Here is a 20,988-nt window from a genome sequence, read left to right as displayed (position 1 = left end):
GTGATTCAGTTTTGGCCTCTGAGACTTGAGGAGACACAGTTTAGGAGGCTTCTGAGATAAGTTTCCTTCTTTTGAAAATAGACATGGGGAGGACAGCTGTAATTGTTTATATATGGCAGCCATCTTGTGACCATGAGGAAGTCAGCCTGAAGAAAGCTGGGAAGTACCTGCATCCTTAATCAGTTGCAGAGTCATTGACTACAGTGGCCCTGGAGCTGCCTGTCTGGGGCCTTCTTTTTACTTGAGATAATACATTTCTACTGTTTAATGCAGTCCAGCCAAACTTTCTGTTACTTGTAGTTACTTTCTCCAGAAGAGTCACCTGATGGCAGTAAATGCATGGTTCTCAGAAGAAAATAAAGGTTTAAAACCTATTACAGAATTATAAACAGTAGTTTACTAGGGAAAACTTTTAGGGATTTTCCTTAACTTTGGGGAATTTTGAAGAAAACTATGTGTGTGTATGGTATATTCATGATTTTAAGGCTAATGGAGAGATCTTTGCACCTTTGCTTTATCAGTAAATGAATGGTGTTGTTTGTTAGTCTGGTTTTTTAGAGACAGGGCCTCACTCTGTTGCCCAGGCTGGAGTGCAGCAGAACAAATCAGCCCCACAAAGTGCTGGCATTATAGGCGAGAGCCACCGTGCCTGGCCAGTAAAGTCAATGAGTGTTTTAAAGCCACTATGGTTATGACTTCTTAGAAAAGGACACTGGATGAAGGAGTGAAGATTACTAACACTTTATGAGTGCAGGTAGGCCTTGGGCACGTGCTAAGTGCTTTACAGACCTTATTTTAATTGTTCATCAAAACTACCCTATGAAGTATGTACTATTATCTTTCTCATTTTACCAAAACAGATATTATGGTTGACAGTTTAAATAACTTGCCCAAAGTCACAAGTAAGTAATAAAAACAGGCTTGGGTCCACGTCTGTGTGACCCCAAACTCCACACACTTAAGCCTTGTGCTAGACGGGACATACCAGCCACTTCCCAAGTCTTCCTTTGGTGGTTTTCCCTCGCTGACCCAGCAACAATGTCTGGAGGTTCCCTTGTTAGTTATGCAAATAGCAAAGCTGGTTACACAATAAAGGAGAGAAGGCCAATTCTGGCACTAATTTTAGGGCAAACCACAGATGTCTTTGATGTTTTCATTGTACATGAGAACAGAGCCAGTGATCCGACAGCTGCTGGCAGCCCTAATCAAATATGCAGAATATTAAGGCAGCTTTATCTCGGCGCCTAATTACAGCTGGCACAGGGAAATTTATTTTGCAAAGGAGGAGATGTCAAATCGTATGAATGCAATATATAACCAAATATGATTGCCTCATTCTATTTTCTCAAGGCTGTCCAATTACAGAGCACTTTTTTGAAAAGTGTTATTAATTGACAGTCCTCTCAACCTAGGCAACCAAAACTTTGTTTTAGATATTATTGGAACAGCTCAACTCCTTTATTGCCTTATGCTTCAATTTATTGTCTTTTTCTTCAGATGTAAAATACATCCAGCACTTAATTCCAAAAGCAAATGTAATTACAACATTCTTGTCTATTCTAGTTTTTTACATCCATATAACCAATGTGATAGGACCATAATTTAATGTCTTTTTACCATTGAAAATTGTTTCATATTTGTGGTGACAGAGAAGTGGCTATATAATGCTGATATAGGAACAAAGAACTAACAGCTGGCTACTTCCACAGCCAGTAATCATAGCTAGATTGGGCTCTGCCATTTCAACCTCACGCAGTTTACAGCATTTTTGGTCACAGTTGCAAGCTGCGTGAGGTTGAATAGGATTCACTGCCCAGATCTCCTTCAAGGAAGGACTGGCTGCCCACCCAGCACCCAGCTGGTGCTCTTTCAGGGCCTGCCTCAGCTATAAAGATCTACCCCCTGGTGTCACGCCCTTCTAGGGTCAGTCCACATCCAGTGACTGAGCGAGGCAGGGGTACGGGGCCCAGACATTTCAGCCTGGCATGGAACATTCTGAGGGGCCATTCTTGTTCTAGACCTCTACATCTGTTTCCTCTTCCTTTTAGTGTTGGTCTCTCATAAACATCTTACAGCCCGGATTCTGTCTTGGCATTTCATGGCACCTGCTTCTAGAAAACCCAACCTGTGACACCATATCAAGTGAATTACTTATAAAGCAGTTCTACTTTTTCCTGGGGAATGATCTTTCAGCCATCACTTGAGAGTAGAATAGATGTTGAATTAAGGTCCAGTGATGACTGCCAGTACTAACCTGCCATATTAAAAATTATCAATTAATTATATACCAGAAACTTAATTTTTTTCTCTGAAATGCATTTCTCTGAAATGAATTGCTAAAACAATAAGCTGTGTGTTTTTTTTTTTTTTTTTAATCTTTCTTGGCTTCAGTGCAGCTTCTGACACTGTAAGCCTCTCCCTCTTTAAACTCTTCTCGGTTCCATTTCAAAGGAAAAATGTGCTCTGTTTTTCTTTCCACCTTTCTGGTTGTTCCTTTACAGTCTGTCTCTGGTGCCTGCCTTATGATGGTGTACCCCAGGATTCTGTCCTTGGCCTTTGCTCATCTCCCTTTACTCACTTTTCACAGATGGCCTCATCACATGGCTTCAACCACAGCTTACATACTGGTTATGCCCAATTTTGGAGTTTACAGTTCAGACCCTGCTGATGAACTCCAGAGCCATATAGTTTCTCAAAACAAGAACACCACAGATGAAATGTTTTATCTCCACATCCTCTCCCCTAAAACACCCCAAAATTAAAATAACCAACAGTGGCAAACTGCTCATCCTCCAGTGGTCCTGTATCCACAAATAGCACCACAACTCACCCTGTGGTCTTAGCCTGAAGTCTGGGAGACATCCTAGCCTTCTTACTCTCATTAACACTCCATATCCAAGTAGTCTCAAGACCTTGGATTCTCCCTTCTAAACAGCTTGAGTCATCCCACGTCTCTTACCACTGTCTCTTATCCCTTCTTCCACGAGTGGCTTGATGTCTCCAATATTGTCCTATTACCCGCCTCCTTAAACTCATCCTTCTCTACCTCTAATCATGCCATGTCACTACTTCAAATCTTTCCATGGTTGCCAGCTTAGCATGCAAGGTCCTTAACAATACGGGCCTTGTCTGTTTAGTTTCATTGTCAATCATTCTTCAGTGTCGGCCCTGTGCCCTGGGCACAAATGCAGAGTGATGCTTCAGTGCCTTAGCAAGATGTATTTTCCTCTGCCTTCTGCGTGAAGACCCTTTCCCTTCCTCCTCATCCTCTTTTTTTCTTTTTTTTTTCAGAGAGAGGGTCTCACTTTGTCACCCAGGCTGGAGTGAAGTGGTGTGATCATAGTTCACTGTGGCCTCGAACTCCTGGGCTCAAGCAATCCTCTCACCTCTGCCTCCCAAGTAGCTGGGACTACAGGCGTGTGCCACCACATTCAGCTAATTTTTAATTTTTTTGTAGAGATGAGGTCTTGCTATGTTGACCAGGCTGGTCTCCAACTCCTGGCTCAAGTGATCCTCCTGCCTCAGCCTCCCAAAGTGCTGGGGTTACGGGTGTGAGCCACCATGCCCGGCCCTCATCCTCTCTTCAACTCGCTTGTACTCATCCTTCAAAACTCAGCTCCTGCTGAGACCACCTTTAAAAAGGTCTTCCTAGATCCCCTTCTTCCCTGGAGCCTAAGGATATATTTGTTAAGGCATTCATTGTATTGTGAAGGGACTTGTTCTCTCAAACTGATCTGCAGAGCTCCTTCAGAGCACCTTGAGATGTTCTATTGGAGTTTACACCAGGATACACAGTCTAGTGCCCATCAAATATAGGCATAATGTGTTTGTGAATGGAGTTAGTTATATAAAAATGTAATTACTTTTCAATAAACCACTGTAATAGTAGATTACCAAAATGCACATGCACATATTGACATTTTGCCATTAATAGAACCTTTGCAAAAATCTTTTAGAAAAGGTTTTTATCACTACTATATATCACACACACCCACACATGCAGACGTACACACACACATTAATAACATCTACATTGGCTTTTACTTTAAAAAGCTACATATATAACAAAATTATTTGTATGTAAATGATATATAAAAATATTTTCACATAATTTTATAACATATTTTATTATATATGTAAAAGCAAAGCCAGTGCAGATGTTGCTAATGAGGACTTTTGAGTAGGTGCGGTGTTTTTCATGGAGTAGCTGACACACAATTTCTGCCTTTTCAAACTGATTGTCAACATATGGGTAAATAACAATCTGCTGACTTTGAAAAATTAGTTATAATCCATTTCATATAATGCATGCAAAGCACAGCAGGCAATGGCCCATAATTGAAGGATTAGTTTTGGGCCTTAGGGTGGTTTTTAAAATTCACAGACTGATAGAAAGTTACACCCCATATGGACCCAGAATATTCTCATCAGGGAGTTTCCAGCACTCTCTTTCCTCCTACAGAATGCCACGTGTTCCGTGCACAGGAGAGAACTTCCTCCATCCATCAGTACAGCAGCTGGAGATCTTCCCTAGTGATAAGGTAGGCAGGAGGCTGAAAGGCGCCTTACAAGAATTTCAATCTGGCCTGAATAGATTTGTTAAACCACTTAGGTCATTTCTAATTTTTCTGCTATCCAAGGCACACTGCAGCTTTTTCTTGTCTCATGCCTGAACCTTGCATCCTGCTGAAATTTGCACACACTGCTCCTTTCAGGTTTTGGTGGCTTGTCAGCGTGGAATAAGAGGCTGCTCTGTTATCTTTTACATTTCTTCCCTGTGTTTTTCTCTCTTTACTCTGCCTTGATTTGTATCATTTCCTGCATTCGATGTGAACGTCTACATCTGCTTTTTGTCTCTAGTTACTGCTTTTCCCTCCTCTTTGTCTTGTTTTTGTAGGACCCTTTCTGAATCTCTCTAGAGGGACCTTTACAACCCCAGCTCCCACTAGTCTAATCCTGACCAGCACAGGCTGGTTGGGAAGTAGGAGAGAAGGAACTCTGGCTGCCCCAGTCTGCACGGTGCTCTCTGCTCCTGGGCAGGGGTGCGAGTGTTTTTATAAACTATTCCCATGAGTATGAAATGCTTGAACAAAGCAGTGATTTGGCAAGCCTGAAGTCACACAATGGGGCTTATAGCAACTTGCTTCTACTAGCAACACGAGGATTAGAAACACTTCCTGGCCAAGTGGCTTTGAATCAGCTAGATGTGGGGGAGCAAGGAGTCTGGGTTCCCTTTGCTGGGGGTCACACAGCTTTAGAGTATTTGTTAATTGTAAAACCCTTTGTGTAAGAGGCAAAGTAAACATATATACATATACATACATAAGGTTTCTAGGTTACTTATTGGGCTGTATGCTGTTATTAGTAAGAATGTTTGAGTTTGCAAGTAAAAGCTTATAAATCACCTCTCAGATATCTTTGCAAAATGAAGCTAAAACGTGATTTAAAGAACCAAAAATAGCAGCTATCTGCAATGATTTATAGCTGAATCAGGAACACATTTGATTTTTTAAACATGAATAATTGGCTAAAATTTAAATTAATTTGCTTTCCCTAGAAACCAAGAGCTAAACAGGGGAAAGAAGTGGCATGAGTTATGCTGGGTATGTGTGAGGAGAGGAGGAGGGGACCAGACTGGGAATGACATTTCTTGGAGAAAATACACAAAATGGGCCAAGCTCACGTGGACTGTGTGACTTCATTTAGTTAGAGAAGGAGAAGTGAGCAAGCCGCTGATCTCAAATGTCTTTCCCCAGGAGAAATGATCTCTTTTTTCTTGGAATGGCTGTAGCACTGAAAGTCTATTCCACCCTTTGGCACTTATCTTAATCTATCCTGTAATATTATCTCTTTTAGAAATGTTTTTATCTCTGCATTATAACAATTATCTGTTTATGAGTCTGACTTACCTAGGATATCCATTCATTCCAGGTGGTCTGGGACAGTTCTCACTTAAGCCTATTGCCATGGTTTAATTATTAATAGTACCCCTTGCACTCTCAGAAATGTCCTGGTTTGGATGATCAATTATAAGGTTACTTCAGCCTTACCCAACTAAACTGAAAGCTCCTGTATTTGTGAAGATCCTAGCAAGAAACAAAACATTTTGCTGGGATTTGGAAGAGACTTTGATGAAGGGACTATTTACAGAAGTGTGGGCAGAGTTAAGGTCACTAAAAAAGGATGTTGAGGGGCCAGGCCTGAAAGGGCAAAGGGAGGAAATGTTATGGGAGCCCAGATGAGAGGTGGCATCTTAGAAGAGGGACCACCCTAGAGAAGCCATAGTCTTGGAAGGACTTAAACACTGCAGAACTGGCTTAGCAAGGGAAGAAATTTCCTACCACTCTGTCTTTCCACCTACTGGTCACCTATCTGTGCCTTCTATTGGCTGAACCCAGAGGCAAGCCAGAAGGCACAGGAGCCCTGGCGATAAAGCTGGAAGGTGTTAGTTTCTTTGGGTGAAAGATCAGGGAAAGACAGAGAATGAATGGAGGGGGCCAGGGCATCATGGACCCTAGAGGAGGGGAGTCTTCATGTCAATTAAAAAATATGCTACTCAGCCACAAAAAGCAGTGGTGAACTAACACCTCTTGTACTATCCTGTATGGAGCTGGAGCCCATTCTCCTAAGTGAAGTATCACAAGAATGGAGAAACAAGCACCACATGTACTCACCATCAAGTTGGTGGTACTTGATCAACACTTATGTGCACACATGGAAGTAACATGCATTGAGTGCTGGGCAGGTGTGGGGGAGGAGGGGGGGAGGTGTGTACGGTGTGTGATGTCAGGGGGATGGGCACGCTTGTAGCTCTGACTTGGGCGGTGCAAAGGCAATATATATAACCTAATGTTTGTATTCTGAAATTAAATGTTTGTATTGTGAAATTTATAAAAACTCAAAAAACATATGTGGGCACGCGCATGCAAAGCACTGCAGGAAAGGCAGTGATTGGCGAGACCTGGTAGCTATTTAAGGAATATGGTCTTTACAGTGGGGAACAAGAAATAAATATAAGAAAGTTAAACTATAAGAGTGAAGGTAAATAAAGTTGGGTACAACAATACAGAAGAGTTGCTTAGCAGTATATGGTGATTGTCAGATTAATGGTATAGACCCTAGATGTTAAATGAGTTCAAAGGATGAAAGATCACAATGGGCTGGAGCAATTTGAACAAGGATTTATGCAAGAGGAGGGGTTTTCAGTGGTGCTTACGTGGGCAAGAAGGAGAGGTAGGCCTTCTTTGGAGGAATGACGTCAACCAGAGCACAGATGTCAGTCTGAAACACATCTGGGAAAAGTGCTGGGGTGCCTTCTGAGATTTTCAAACATTTCAAAAACCTTTATTTTTGAAAGTACCTATGGAAGAGTCTAAAGGGAGTTAAGTGGGATGTAAGAGGCATGAGTTGTGAGTGGCCATTGATTCATTCCTTCAATAAACATTTATTGAGTGCTTGGTATGGATCAGGCACTGTTCTGAGAGCTGCTGATGCCAAGTAAAGTAAGACATTGTTCTTTCTCTTGAGGAAAAGGAATGGAAAAGGTAGCCAAGGAAGCAAGTAAGTATTTTGCCCTGTGATTGCAGAGGTATGCAAGACAATATGCAAGCATACAGGAGATCATCTAAATAAGACTAAGAGGGTGGGGGGTGGTTAAGGAGGACTTCCTGGAGGAGGTAACACAATCTGAGTTCTCTAGTCTGAGCAGGGGATTTACAATGGTGTTTCCATTTATTTATGTCCATCCTGATGGATTGTAAAAATGGAAGATGTTTGGTTTAAGAAACACATAGAACAGAATAAAAACAAAATTAGATAAAACATGGGGTGAGCTTATTTGCTTTTTATTGTACATTGTTGCATTTGATCTCAAAACAGCTTTATAAGGTTTATTCTCATTTTCTAGATGAGGAAGCTGAGACTCAGTGGTTAAAGTACCTTGCCGAGGGCACATAGTCTTAGAGGCAGTGGCATCATCCTCTGATGATAATGTATAACATTTGTTTGCATGACTGACCTGCATGTTATTGGACATCTGCTCTCTGCTGTGTCCAGGGCTGAGGAACCCTGTGACTCCTCATCACTCTCCATTCTAGAAAATTCACTTTTCCCTGGGCACATCATTTCATATTCATTTGGTCATTTTAGACCTTCTCATATTCTACCTTACGATCCTGTTTTGTTTGTCTACACCTGTTTACCTGAAATCATATGTTGTTAGGCTGTGCATTTGTTAGAAGAGGCAACGTGGCAGGCTGGGAAGAGCATTAGACCTGGAATCAGAGGATGGTGAGTATAACACCAGTTCTGTCCTGAACTATTAATAGCTGGATGACCAAGGGCAAGAGTCATCACTGCTCACAGGCTTGATTTCCTTGTCTGAAAAATGAGAGGGCTTATCACTAGCTAATCTCCAGCTTTAAAAATGTGAGTTTACAAATCAATTTCTATAAAAGATAATATTTGCCTACCTCATAGTATCTTCATAAGTGTCGAATGCAAGTAGAAATCATAAAAGGGTAAGGTATTATTACATAGACCTTCCTGTAATAAAAGATGCTGAATACATTCTTTTTAATGACAAAATATACAAGGAGACACACTGTTAATTGATATTTAAAAAATGTGAGCCTGGATAACACAACCTACAAACAAACCCAGGTATGGTTTTCTTCATTTAGTAGGAATCTAGTCCTTATTAGTGTCTGTTAAATGAATGTGTGTGTTCTAGGAAAGTTATGCAAAACCTCGATTTTGGGGTATTTAGGAGACAGTAACTCTCAGATATTTAGCGCTTAACTAAGCTTGGAAGTCCACATAGAAGTCATGGAGCATCAGCACATGTGTGAGGTTGATTTATGCCTGCTGTTAGGAGAACACAGCTTGTCTTTATTGGCCTTTAGGAACACTATCCTAAAAGTCGGCTAGGCAGTGATATTTTTTTATGAAAAGACAGGCTACTACACAAAAGGAGCTTTGATAGGAGACTTGAGGAATCCAATATTACCAGATATTCTGTTCCCATTTACAGAGTCCCTGAAATATTTGAGGCTGGTTTTCATAAGTCGTGGTCCCAGCCAGTGCTGTGCTGAGCCATATTGCAAAAGGAAGGATGTGCATACTATACTATATAACTGAATACATGATTTTATGTATTTTAAAAATGGTTATTGGCTTTAATAGGCCAGGTACAGTGGCTGACACCTGTAATCCTAGCACTTTGGGAAAGCTGGTGGGGTGGGAAAGGGGATGGCTTGAGACCAGGAGTTCAAGACCAGCCTGAGCAAAATGGCAAGACTCCTCTCTACAAAATGTAAAAAAAAATTAGCTGGGCATGATGACATGTGCTTGTAGTCACAGCTACTTGGGAGGCTGAGGCAGGAAGTTCCCTTGAGCTCAGGAGTTTGAGGTTGCAGTGAGCTATGATGGGGCCACTGCACTCTGGCCCAGGCAACAACCTTGTCTCCAAAAAAAAGAAAAAAAAATTGTTATTGGATTTAATGAAAACATTACAGATGAGTTTGCTTCCATTAAAGCTAGGAAAATAAATTTATAATAAATTTGTTTTTGGCATAAGTAAAATATTTAAACTTAAAATAATGTGATTTTTAGTATACTCACTTTTCAATTTTTTCAATATTTTTAACTACTTTAATGTTCTGGAAAAACTTATATGTGTTTAAGGTATTACTATTACATAGCACTTACCATAATTACCCATTAAAAAAACATGTGGATAGGGTTGCACATTTTTCCTTTGCCTTAGGCTCCAGTAGGGCTTGACATGGTACTATCAGATATTGTTTTTATGTAAAATGTTATTTTGTTAATCATGGGTTTTTTTGCATTAATTTAGATTTTTAAAAAATGTTGTACTAAAATATTATTTATCTTGATGACTGAGTTTTTGTGGCCCCTTACATTTTGTGCCTAAGGGGAGTGTTTCGCTTGCCTGGCCCAGGTCCCCACCCTCCATCCCAGCGAAGCATAATGCAAAAACTGCTGTGGGAGTGAAAGTTGCGTTCACGGTACTAGAGGAAACACTCAAATCCAACTCATTTCCCCACAGTCCAAGTGAGCCCAGGAAGCAACATGTCTGTGTGTGTATGGGGGGGGTGGGGGGATGGGGAGGTGGGAGGGACATGAGCTTTAGGGTTAGACAGATTTAGAATCAAATCCTGTCTTGCCTCTTTAGCAGTTTGAGTAATTAACCAATCTGAGCCTGTTTTCTTATTTCTAAAAGGAATCATTTTTTAGTGAGAGTTAAATGAGATAGCTTATGGAAAGCATTGTTAACTTCTCTCCTTCCCTATTTTAAAGATAGTAAATTGACTCACAAACATTGAATTTCCCAAAGACATATTCTCAGAAGTGCCAGCGTCACGATTTAGACCCAGGTGTGGTGAGTGTTAAGTCCTGAGCTCTTTTCACTGAATTGCACTAATTAATTCTAGCTGTGGCAGGGCTGCACTTTTCTAGGGACATAATTCCTAGTTACACTGCCTAAGAGAACTTGGATTATCAGCTCTGGAACAGAGGTGGAAAGTGCAGCCCTTTGATCCCACCAAAATGTAGACATCAACACAGATACTAGTTCCGTCTCCTCTTTCTGACTCTACAAATATTTTTTAGCATGAGATAGGATTCCCAAAAGATTTGAAGGGAGGCAAGGAACTTGAATAATGTGTTTTTCAATATATAAGACAGTTTGCAATTAGGAATTGTATATGTTTATTAATTGTACACATTTTGGTAAATTTCTTATGATGATTTAGGTTTTTGTCTCATTTTAGAGGCTGATTCTGTAGAACAAATTGAAATTTGCTTGGTTGAAAGCTTTGCATCTCTCCTAGGGGTGATTAGCTGTGCTTAGAATAAAATTGTGTATGTATATATTTAGGACATCCTTATAATAAAAACTATAATAAGCAACCTAGATGTCCAACAATAAAAGAATGTTTATATGAATCATGTATATAGCATAGGATATTACACTGTCATTAAAAATGGTGTTTCCAGTATGGAAAAAAGTTCATGATAAAATATCGAACAAAACCCCTTGGACATAAAACTGTATAATGTGAACCTAACTTTGTAAAATTACAAATATGTGTTTACATAAGTAGAGAAAATAAGTAAAGATGTTGAAATGCTAACAGTAATTAGGGGTGGGACTACAGATGATTTTAAATTTTAAACATTGTTTCATAGGTTTTTCTAAAATATCTATAATGAACAAATACTAATTTTCTATAGTTAAAAATATTTTAAAATGCATTTTTAATGGTGGGCTTTAGACCTTCCCAGTGTTATTTTGAAGCAGGTAAATTTAACAATTAGAACATTCCCAATGTATTTTTAAATAGTCATACTAACCTTTCAGTAAAGGAAATTTTTTATTTTTATTTTTACTTTATTTTTTTTTTAAGAGAAAGGGTCTTACTGTGTTGTATAGGCTGGAGTGCAGTGGCTATTCACTGGCATGATCATAGTGTACTGCAGCCTTGAACTCCTGGCCTCAAGTGATCCTCCTGCCTCAGCCTCCCAAGTAGCTGGGACTACAGCAGTGCCACTGTACACAGCTTAAGAAAAGGAAATTTTGAGTCACTTTTGTCCCCCATTTTTAGCCATAATTCATAATGTTAAAAAAGAACTTTATTTCTGATGCCAAAATGATACCACTGTTTTTACTGATTTGTTCTTATACGCTTTCATGTCAGGAATATAACAGAAGTTAGAAGCAAAATATATATAATGGAATGATGTACAGAGGGAGAAAAATTGGTTGCACACACCCCCTAAGAAAGAAAAATGATACATTTCTCACTTGCAGCAGCAGCAAATTGAAGAAAAGCTTTGGTTTGTTTCCCAGCCATGATATTAAAGAAGACCTTTTATATGTAACCAGCAAGTATTTCTTTCCTGATCTATTTTATAACACCCACCTTCTTGTGAATGTTTCCCACTCATTCTGCTGAGATGTCTGTATCTTTCTTTATCCTCTTACATTATCCTATCTCCTTGTCACTGGGAGGGAAGCAGATGCGGGCATGGCTGTTGCATGTCACCTGGGAATGGCTTTTCCCATCTGTGTGGCTACCACAGGAACAGCCATGTTCTCACAGAGCTCTGCTGTCCCCATTTCGGTTGTTTGGTCCAGGGGTGAGGATGCCACACAAGCTAGGTCAAGGACTTCTGAACTTTTCCTCTGGGGGAGGAAGCTTTAGATGCTGTTGTTGGTTGTTGTAGGTTGAATTGTGTTCCCCTCAAAAAGATATGTTGAAGTCCTAACCCCTGTACCTCAGAGGGTAACCTTATTTGGAAATAGGGTCTTTACAGATGTGATCAAGTTACAATGAGGTCATTGGGGTGGGCCGTAATCAACATGACTAGTGTCCTTGTAAAAGGGGGGAATTTGGACGCAGAGACAGATGTGCACAGAAGGAAGACCGAAGACCATGTGAAGACTCGCAGGGAGAAGACGGTGGTTTGACTGGGGTGCTGCATCTGCAAGCCAAACAACGCCCAGGATTGCCAGCAGACACCGGAAGCTAGAAGAGGCCAGGAAGGATTCTCCCCCCAAATCGTCAGAGAGAGCATGACCCTGCTGACACCTTGATTTTGGACTTTCGGCCTCCAGAATTGTGAGACAATAAGTTTTTGTTGTTTTAAGCCACACAGTTTTTTGTATGTTGTTACAGCAGCCCTAGAAAATAATACAGTAGTGTTTCCCATCATGTGGAGAGAACTAGTCAGAGTGTGTAGTCATTTTGCAGAGGAGAGTTGCAGAAGAGCCACAGTGAGTCTCAGTAGGTTTTGAGTCCTTGCTGAGACTTACCTGCATGGCTGTCCTTTCTGTGTATTGGTTACTCAACCCTTCCGTAGATTCCATGAACTAATCACGAGTTTTTTGGGGGATGGGACGTCTATGTCCAATGAGTTGGATTTCTGGCACTTGCAATGAGAGAGTAACTAATGAAGAATTCTGAGTGTCCAAGCGGCCCAGTAGTGACATGTTCTAACACAGATGACATCAAACTTCTTTAGGTGTTGTAGTTCCTCAAAGTTCTCCTTTTCTAACACTATGACACACTGATACATTTAATTCCTTCACATAACACAGGAAAGAATGTCCTTGCAGAAAATATGACTTTATTATATGGACCCAAGGCAGGTCTCACACATCTGAGCTTTCTATTTATTTATTTGTTCATTTACATTATCTTCTAACTTTCAATCATAGCTGCCAAAACTTAAGAAAAAATTATGGGAGACACAAATTTTAGTTCAATGATTGAATACTCACTATTGAGCTAGGTGTTAGATTATAACTGTGAACAAGACTAAATCCCTGTCTTCAAGGACTTTATGATCTAGCAGGGGAAAGAAAGAAGTAAATAGGGCCAGGCGTGATGGTGTGAGCCTGAAGTCCCAGCCACTCGGGAGGCTGAAGTGGAAGGATGGCTTGAGGCTGGGAGTTCGAGGCTGTAGTGAGCTATGGACTCATCTACGAACAGCCACTGCACTCCAGCCTGGGCAACATAGTGAGATCCTGTGTCTAAGAAAACAAAAACAAAACACAACAGGGAACTGAAATACAATGACTAGGTCATAGTAACTAGATTATAGAGTGCAAGTGATGAGATTATAGTGATAAACCGAGGATAGATCAAGACATACCTTTTAGCCCCACAGAAGAGTTTGGCTTTACACTGAGGGCAGTGGAAGTAGGTTTTTAGCAGGCAAGTGAGAAAGATCAGATTGAGCCTTTGAAAGCTCTAGAGCATTTGAAAATGCTTACAATTTGAGTTAGGAAGCCTGCGGTGTAGCATGGATTTGTGCTGGTGGTGTCAGTAGAGACGGAGAGGAGAGGAGGGGCTCAGCAGAAATTAAGAAGTTGATAGGACTTGGTTGTGCATGGTTGGGAGGGAGGGAAAGTCAAAGATGACATTCAGGTGTCTGGCTTGGGTGCTTTGCTGGATGCAGGTGCTGTTCACTGAGGCAGTGGATACAGGAAGCGGGACAGTTTGAGAAAGAGGGGGAGATGGTGAGGTCTTTGCTGAATGTGAAGGGCCCGCAGGACGAGCAGTGGAGACGTCCACCAGGGATACGTAGCCTTGGTGCTCAGTACAGGGGTCTGGAGATTCAAGAGTTGACTGAATGTAGTTAATAATTGAAACAGTGGGTGAGATTGCTCGGGGGAATGGATGAGATTACCGAAGGAGAACATACTATGTAAGAAGATCAAAGAATGAGGACGGATCTCTGGGAAATGCCAGCATTTAAAAGACCATCTTGGTGGATGTTCCAAGTACACAGCCTGGTCTTTGGAACTCAACCCTAGGAGGGTGGTGTCCCTACTGGATTGTCACATACCCGGTGAGTGAAGCATGTATTACAACAACAATAGAAAATTTACAAATGAGAAAACAAAATTTTTCAGTGCCTCACCACCCTAAATTCTGGCTCCATCCCCATTTGTTTTCTCATATCTGGCTGAGTTTCTCCAAGGAGCTCATGATCAATGCTGAGTCATTCCTGGAGCTTCCCAGGACTCACCTTTGGCTTTTGTTTCAGTCCAAAGGTGAGAGTTAGTGTCATGCTTGAGGCAAACACATGCAGAGACTTGTCTGAGGGGCCACTGACATTTTAGGTTGAGGAAGAGCCCTAGAGACTCCTGACCAAGGGTTCCAAGTATACGAGATCAATTGTAGGACAGATATTAATATTTAATATTCCCACTTGCAGTCTGAAGACTTTTCTTATTTCAGGCCCCCTTAGACTGTCATTTCCTGGGCTTGTTTCTAAAAGCAGGACCCAAACTTATTTTTTGAGAAAGGACAGAATTAAAATCCAGCTGATAGTTGTTCATGCTGCATAAATAAATTCCTCCTCAGAAAGTGAAGTAACGCTTTTCCTCAGGGAGTAAGGCACTACGTATAATTACTGTTGTTCTCACATCAAGAGCTCAGTCTTTGTGGCACCTTGACTTTCTTCAGGGGCAAATTAGTAGCTGTTGTCTAAATATCCGTCATATACATTAATTTTTACTGCTAAATCTGAATGTTTTGAGATATTCAAGTAAATGTTTCTTGATGTGTGATTTTCCTAAAGCAAACGTAAAAATGTTATAATGTTGAATTGAAGATTAGAGTGTGTGGTTAAACTAGCAAAGACAGCAAACACTAAGCAAATATTGTCACCTAATAATCAGCTGAAACTAAATAAGGTTTCTCCTTATTTTGTGCCCTCACCCCCATTTATTACAGTTCTAGGATTCCAAGTTCTTCTATGTGTTATCATGTTGGGGGCCTCATTTCATCAAGAATAGCATTTTTTTAAAACTCACTTTTCCTCTGTGCGATATAGGCCGCCCCTATTTTTTCCTGATCTATTAACCAGACACTACTTTATACAGAGGAATAAGCAAATGCTCTTATTTCTTTTTTTTTTGGCTTCATTTATCAGATTTTGGTGGGACTCTTTTAACAAATAGCTAATGTAACTCAGTTAGCTTTGCCCTTCTGAACATGTAGAAATGCCATCTCCAAGGCCACAGGCTTCTGGCCACCACGTACTTATAAAAAACTAAGTCATAATATGCACAGTGACAGTGTTTATTCCCATGGGAATAATGCAATAATTAAAGATTGTATTCCTCCGTCAGGGATATTTGGTCAAATACCCAACAATATCATTAAAAAAAAAGATATGACAACATAAGTTTCTGAACCAGTATTAAAAAAAAAAAGTAAAACCTTTTTCTAGCCCCTGTAAAATGGGGCTGTTGTATTGTTACTTTGATTTCACCAGAGACCCTAATGATTGATAAAATGTACTCATAGTACATGAAGATGTAACTCTGCTGGGGTGTAAATTTGCTTTAAAACTAATATACTGGTGGTAATAAGCATTAAGCATTTAACTAACAACAATTTTGCTTCTTTCTCAGAATTTAGAAAAGCTTTTTGGTAGCATTTTGGAAGGCTCAGATTTCTTTAAAACATCTGTCTAGGGAAATTTGAACTAATTTCTCTTTTATTTCCCTCTTGTAAAAATTCCCATTAGCAAGCAAATGCATTCAAAACCATTCCATTGATCTTATAACTGTGTTTTATAACAATATCCTTGAGCTTTTTCCTTTTTGTCCTACGGGCTGAAAGCACCGCAGTGGGGTGTCTGAATGGCGTATAGGAGGCGGGGACTGGGAAATGAGGGACAGCCGAGCTTGGTGACCGACTCCATGTTTGTCTTTCTAGTAGCACAACAAACATACGGGAAAAGGGTTTGGTTTCATCCTTTTTGTTTTCTGACCCTGTTTCCAGGAAGACATTGTAAAAATTGAAGACTGCCAGGAACTTATTTAAAAATATAATGGAAGTTGAAGAATGAATATAAACTGGTAGTTTCATGGCAAAAATCACAGTTTGGCACTCTTCTCCAAAAATTAAACAATTCCTGCAAAGCAAACCACTCGCCCAGAATTCAGTCACACCCTATCCTTCCATGTCTCCCAGCACCTTCTGGTCATATCAGTTCAGGGTCATGCTGAGAACATAAAGGCCCAGTCACAAATATGGGCAGGGGGCTGGCTTAGTGCACCTGATGCAAGTCTGCTGAGATTGTCTTTCTGTATGGACATTTTATCGAGTCATACCAGAGTTTAACTTTCTTTCTTCATTACTTCTCCCACTGGCTTGTCTATTTTCCTGGTATCTCCTAACCCAGTCCCGGAGAGAAATTTGACCTTTATAATGAACACAATATATCAAGTACCTATGATGTGCCAGGCACAATGCTAAGTATATGATATGCATTATTGCATTTAATCCCCATGTGAGTTAGAGATTCTTAGTCTCATTTTATAATTAAGGAAATTAAATCTCAGCAAGATCGCACAGCAAGATTGTCCCAGGTCGCACAGCAAGTAAGTGTGAGGCTGAGATTCTAACTCAAGTCTGTCTCATGGAAAGCCCAGGCTCATAACCACTGTGTGGTGTGACCTTCCTGTCTGGACGTTGTACTTATCTGGGTACCTTTGCATTCTCATGGGGGCACCTCTGGCTTCTAAGGTGTCTCTCCCTCCTGTGGCGACTTGTGCTTGGGACCTAGCCTGATATTCTTCTCTGCATTCAAATTTAACACGCACACAACCAATTTTATCGCATGCCCTCTTTGTGCAAGAAAGTCCACTTTGAAACTAGAGTTGTCTGGGGAAACAAAAGCCTCCTTAGAAACAGTGTTCTAATCTGGATTGCTATGGAAGAAACTTAAAAAACCTTGTTCCTTCCACATCTATTCTTGGATGGATTTTGGCTTCTAGCTGCTTCAGATATTCTTCATCCTCATTTAGACCCTCTAAGGGAGTGGCTCATTCCAGCGTAGCCCAGCCTCATTCTGCCCATAGCAGGCTTCCCGCCTGGGCCTGCTCCCCCACAAGGCCAGCACCATCGGTGGACAGCTGCGGGGCCCACTCTGCGTGGGTGCATGTGTGCCCCCAGGCAGGACAAACTGTCATCCTCGTGAAAAACCTGGTGGCTGCTTTCTGGCTTTAGTCACATTCTTCAGCTAAATCTTTTTGGTGTGAGTAAGACATTCTGTGGCCTGGAATTGTGAATGGTCTTGAAAAGTGACCTCAACTATGAGATTCCAAACATCTCAGCTTCCACGCTCATTTACAGTTACATGCAGCAAAGAAGTCTTTCTCATTGTCTGTTTTTCCACCCTTCTATGTGCCAACACTATGTATCCTATTCGCATTCAAAGTGGCTTAAATTTCAAGCACCTTCATTAGGGATGTTGATCCTTGAATACACAGCGAGTGAGTGGGAGGGACGCAAGAGGTGGCAGATTCACAGCTTGCTGTTCTTTAATTCCTCGCATCAGACTCTGTTCTCTGTTCTGATTCTCTTGTCAGACACCCATTTCTCCTCGTTTTCTAGTTGATAATAACATTACCTTAGAATCTAGAGCTAACCCCTAGGTGCTCCTTGGGTCAGAGTACTTTTAATAACTAATGGATGATAACAGGACCCAACATTGAGTTGCAGGGGAATCGTGGACACAGGATATAGACAAATATATTTATTGCTGCCACATGGAGAGTACACCATAATCACCTAGGGCTGGGTGGGAAAGCTACTGATATCAGGACATTTCCCTGGGGCCCTTCCATAATCATGTCAGGGCAGTTGTACTTCCACCATTAGTTGCTTCCTTTTTTAAAGTCAGTTTTTCCCACGCTGGTGTTCAAGGAAATGTTTGTAAGCTTACCCTGAAAAGTGCATGATGCTCAAATAAATTTGGGAAATGTTGGGGTTAAACTAAGCTTAAGTAGATTTTTTTCTAGCTGCAGGCTGTCCAGAGCCTGTAACGTGTGAATGTGTATTATAACTGCTCACAAAGGGATCCATCACGTGCAGCATTTCCTAGTTATTTGACCATAGAACCTCTTTTTTCATAGCAAGACTATTAATAGCTCCCAGAACAGAGTTCCAACAAGCATTGTGTGGCAGACACTGAAGGTCTTTGTCAAAAGCTTTGAAGGTTCTTGTCAAAAGTACATGTATTACCCAGGAGAGGGAATGGAATTGACCATCCTTATCCAAGAATAAGTTGGCTGAAATTAGCTGGCTAATTTCACTTGGCAAGGCCTGAGGAATACTTCCTCTCTCTTGAGTTTGAATCCCTGTCCTGTCATTCCTGGGTGACACACAGCTAATTTTTGACCCAATTGGTCCTCTTTCTTCCCTATAATTCATCATCTCCACCTGCCAGGCTATGGTGGGCTTCAGAGATACATTTGTGAGGCCCCAGCAACAGCCACCCCCAACCCCCACGTCCCCACAGCAAAACACCGTAAGAAGCTTTGTCTATTTCAGACCTCTGGCTTAAAAGGAGGAAAGATTTTCCTTCCTAACCTAACTGAACTTAATCCTGGACTTAATCCTGAAATCTTCTCATAGCTTTTTCACCTCTGAAAAATGTGACCTTAATCAAACGTATAACTGCTAACTATTAGGCAGGGTGAGAGTGGGATGGCAGAGAATTACAAGGGGACATGCTGAAGGACAGTGTGTGTTAAAATTTCCTGGGCAATTTTAAAGAAGTCGTAGTTTTGTGAAGGTAGAATCTTTGTGCCATGGCTTGGATGTTGTAGAAATCTTTTCAGTCGGCTGGTGGCTGTGAAGGTAAACTGCTCACAAAAGTCCCAGCCTTCCCTCCATGGTGACCAGCCCTGAAGGCTTGAAGACAGGGAATTAAGGTGTACTTTGGGGCTCTACTCAGCTGACTTCCAAATGAACTTTCAAAATTAAGTTCTTAAAGATCACTTGGGTGTTATGCCTTTCGTTTATTCAGCTCTTTAGAGTTTGTAAAGTACTTTCGCATACCTTATCCAAACTGATTAAAAAAATATTTTATTTTTAGAATACTTTTAGGTTTACAGGAAAATTGCCCAGAGAGTACAAAAGGTTCCCATATACACATCCTCCCTACAGTTTCTCCTATTATTGACGTGTCCCATTACTGAGATATATTTGTTACAATTGATGAATCACTATTGATACTTTATTATGAAATAAAATCCCATAGTTCACATTAGGGTTCACTGTGTTGTACAGTTGTATGGCTTTGATAGATGTAAAATGTCATGTATCCACCATTACGGCATCATACCGAATAGTTTCACTGTCCTGAAATCTCCCGTGTTCCACCTATTCATCCCTGAACCCCTGACCTTTTTTTTTTTGTCTCTATAGTTTGCCTTTTCCAGAATATCATGTGATTAGCTACATACACTTTAATCTTCCATTATCATAGAGGAAATAAATTCAGTGAGCTAAAATGACTTATCTGAGGTCCAATAAACTGAGGGTGCTTGAGCCAGAACTGGGACCAGCTAACAGCGTGAACAACTGCTGACCTCAGAAGAGGCTTAATTACTGAGAACATAGACTGTTAACTTGCAGGAGCCCTCTCAGCCCGGGCACTTTAATTTCTTAGTAGCCAGAAGGAGGAAGACTGCACATCTTCAAAGGAAACTAGATGTATGATATTGGTTGGATGAGACTCAGAGGTGACTTCAGAGATGATGGGTTTAGTGCCCCATAATTAAGAAGGAAGGCCCGTCCCTGCCAGTCTGACTCAGAGGCCTTACTGAGTCATTCTATTTGTCCTCTCTGCTGCTATTTATGGGCTTCCCAGTTGCTGATATTTGTCGGTTAAATGCTCACATAACCCGTCTTGCCTAAAGCAGTATCGCTTGTGGGGTGTTGAGAATAAACAGGGTGACAGGTGTTGTGGGAGAGTCATTTTTAAGAATATTTAGTAGCTGATTCTTTTTTAAAACTCTCTATGCTTAAAATATAAGTATTCCGAAAGAAAATACAAGCCAAGATTCTTTCTTCTGAGAGCTGCAGAATGCTAGGACTTCCCGGGAGTGCTGGGTTCCTAGGACAGGCGCAGGTCCGCATTTTTGAAATTGTCACTGAGAACAGCTTGGGAAAGGAGGGGAATGAGAAGCCAAGACAATGAGATCAAAAGGTGGAAAGGTAGTCACCTAAGCAACTTAAATTCTGTTTGTCATTAGAGACAAGAGCAACACCCTCATAAACAATAGTAGTCCGAGGGCAGGTAGTAGAGGCATTGCTCACTCAGGAGTGATTGAAGAAAGATAAACGAAGGGGCTATTTACAAAGGTGTGGGCAGAGTTAGGGGAACATCCTAGAGCTGGCAGCTGCAGGGAGCCATTACCACCCTCAGGCCTCCGGAGGCCAGGGAAGGGGGCAGCGAACCCCTCTTCTGTCGTTACCAGAGACTGCCTTACTTAACTGAGTCCTTTGGTAGAAGAAAGCAACCACACTGCCAATCCACAGGGAGAGAGCTGGGGAACAGATAATACACCCTCTCCTTTCTCTCTGCTCTTATCTCCTGCTGATGCCTACACTGGCCAGACTCCCAAATAAGTCAGAAACGGGGGAACCCATG

Source organism: Lemur catta, chromosome 12, assembly GCF_020740605.2.
Source record: "Lemur catta isolate mLemCat1 chromosome 12, mLemCat1.pri, whole genome shotgun sequence".
Taxonomy (NCBI): domain Eukaryota; kingdom Metazoa; phylum Chordata; class Mammalia; order Primates; family Lemuridae; genus Lemur; species Lemur catta.
This window is presented reverse-complemented; position numbering follows the sequence as displayed.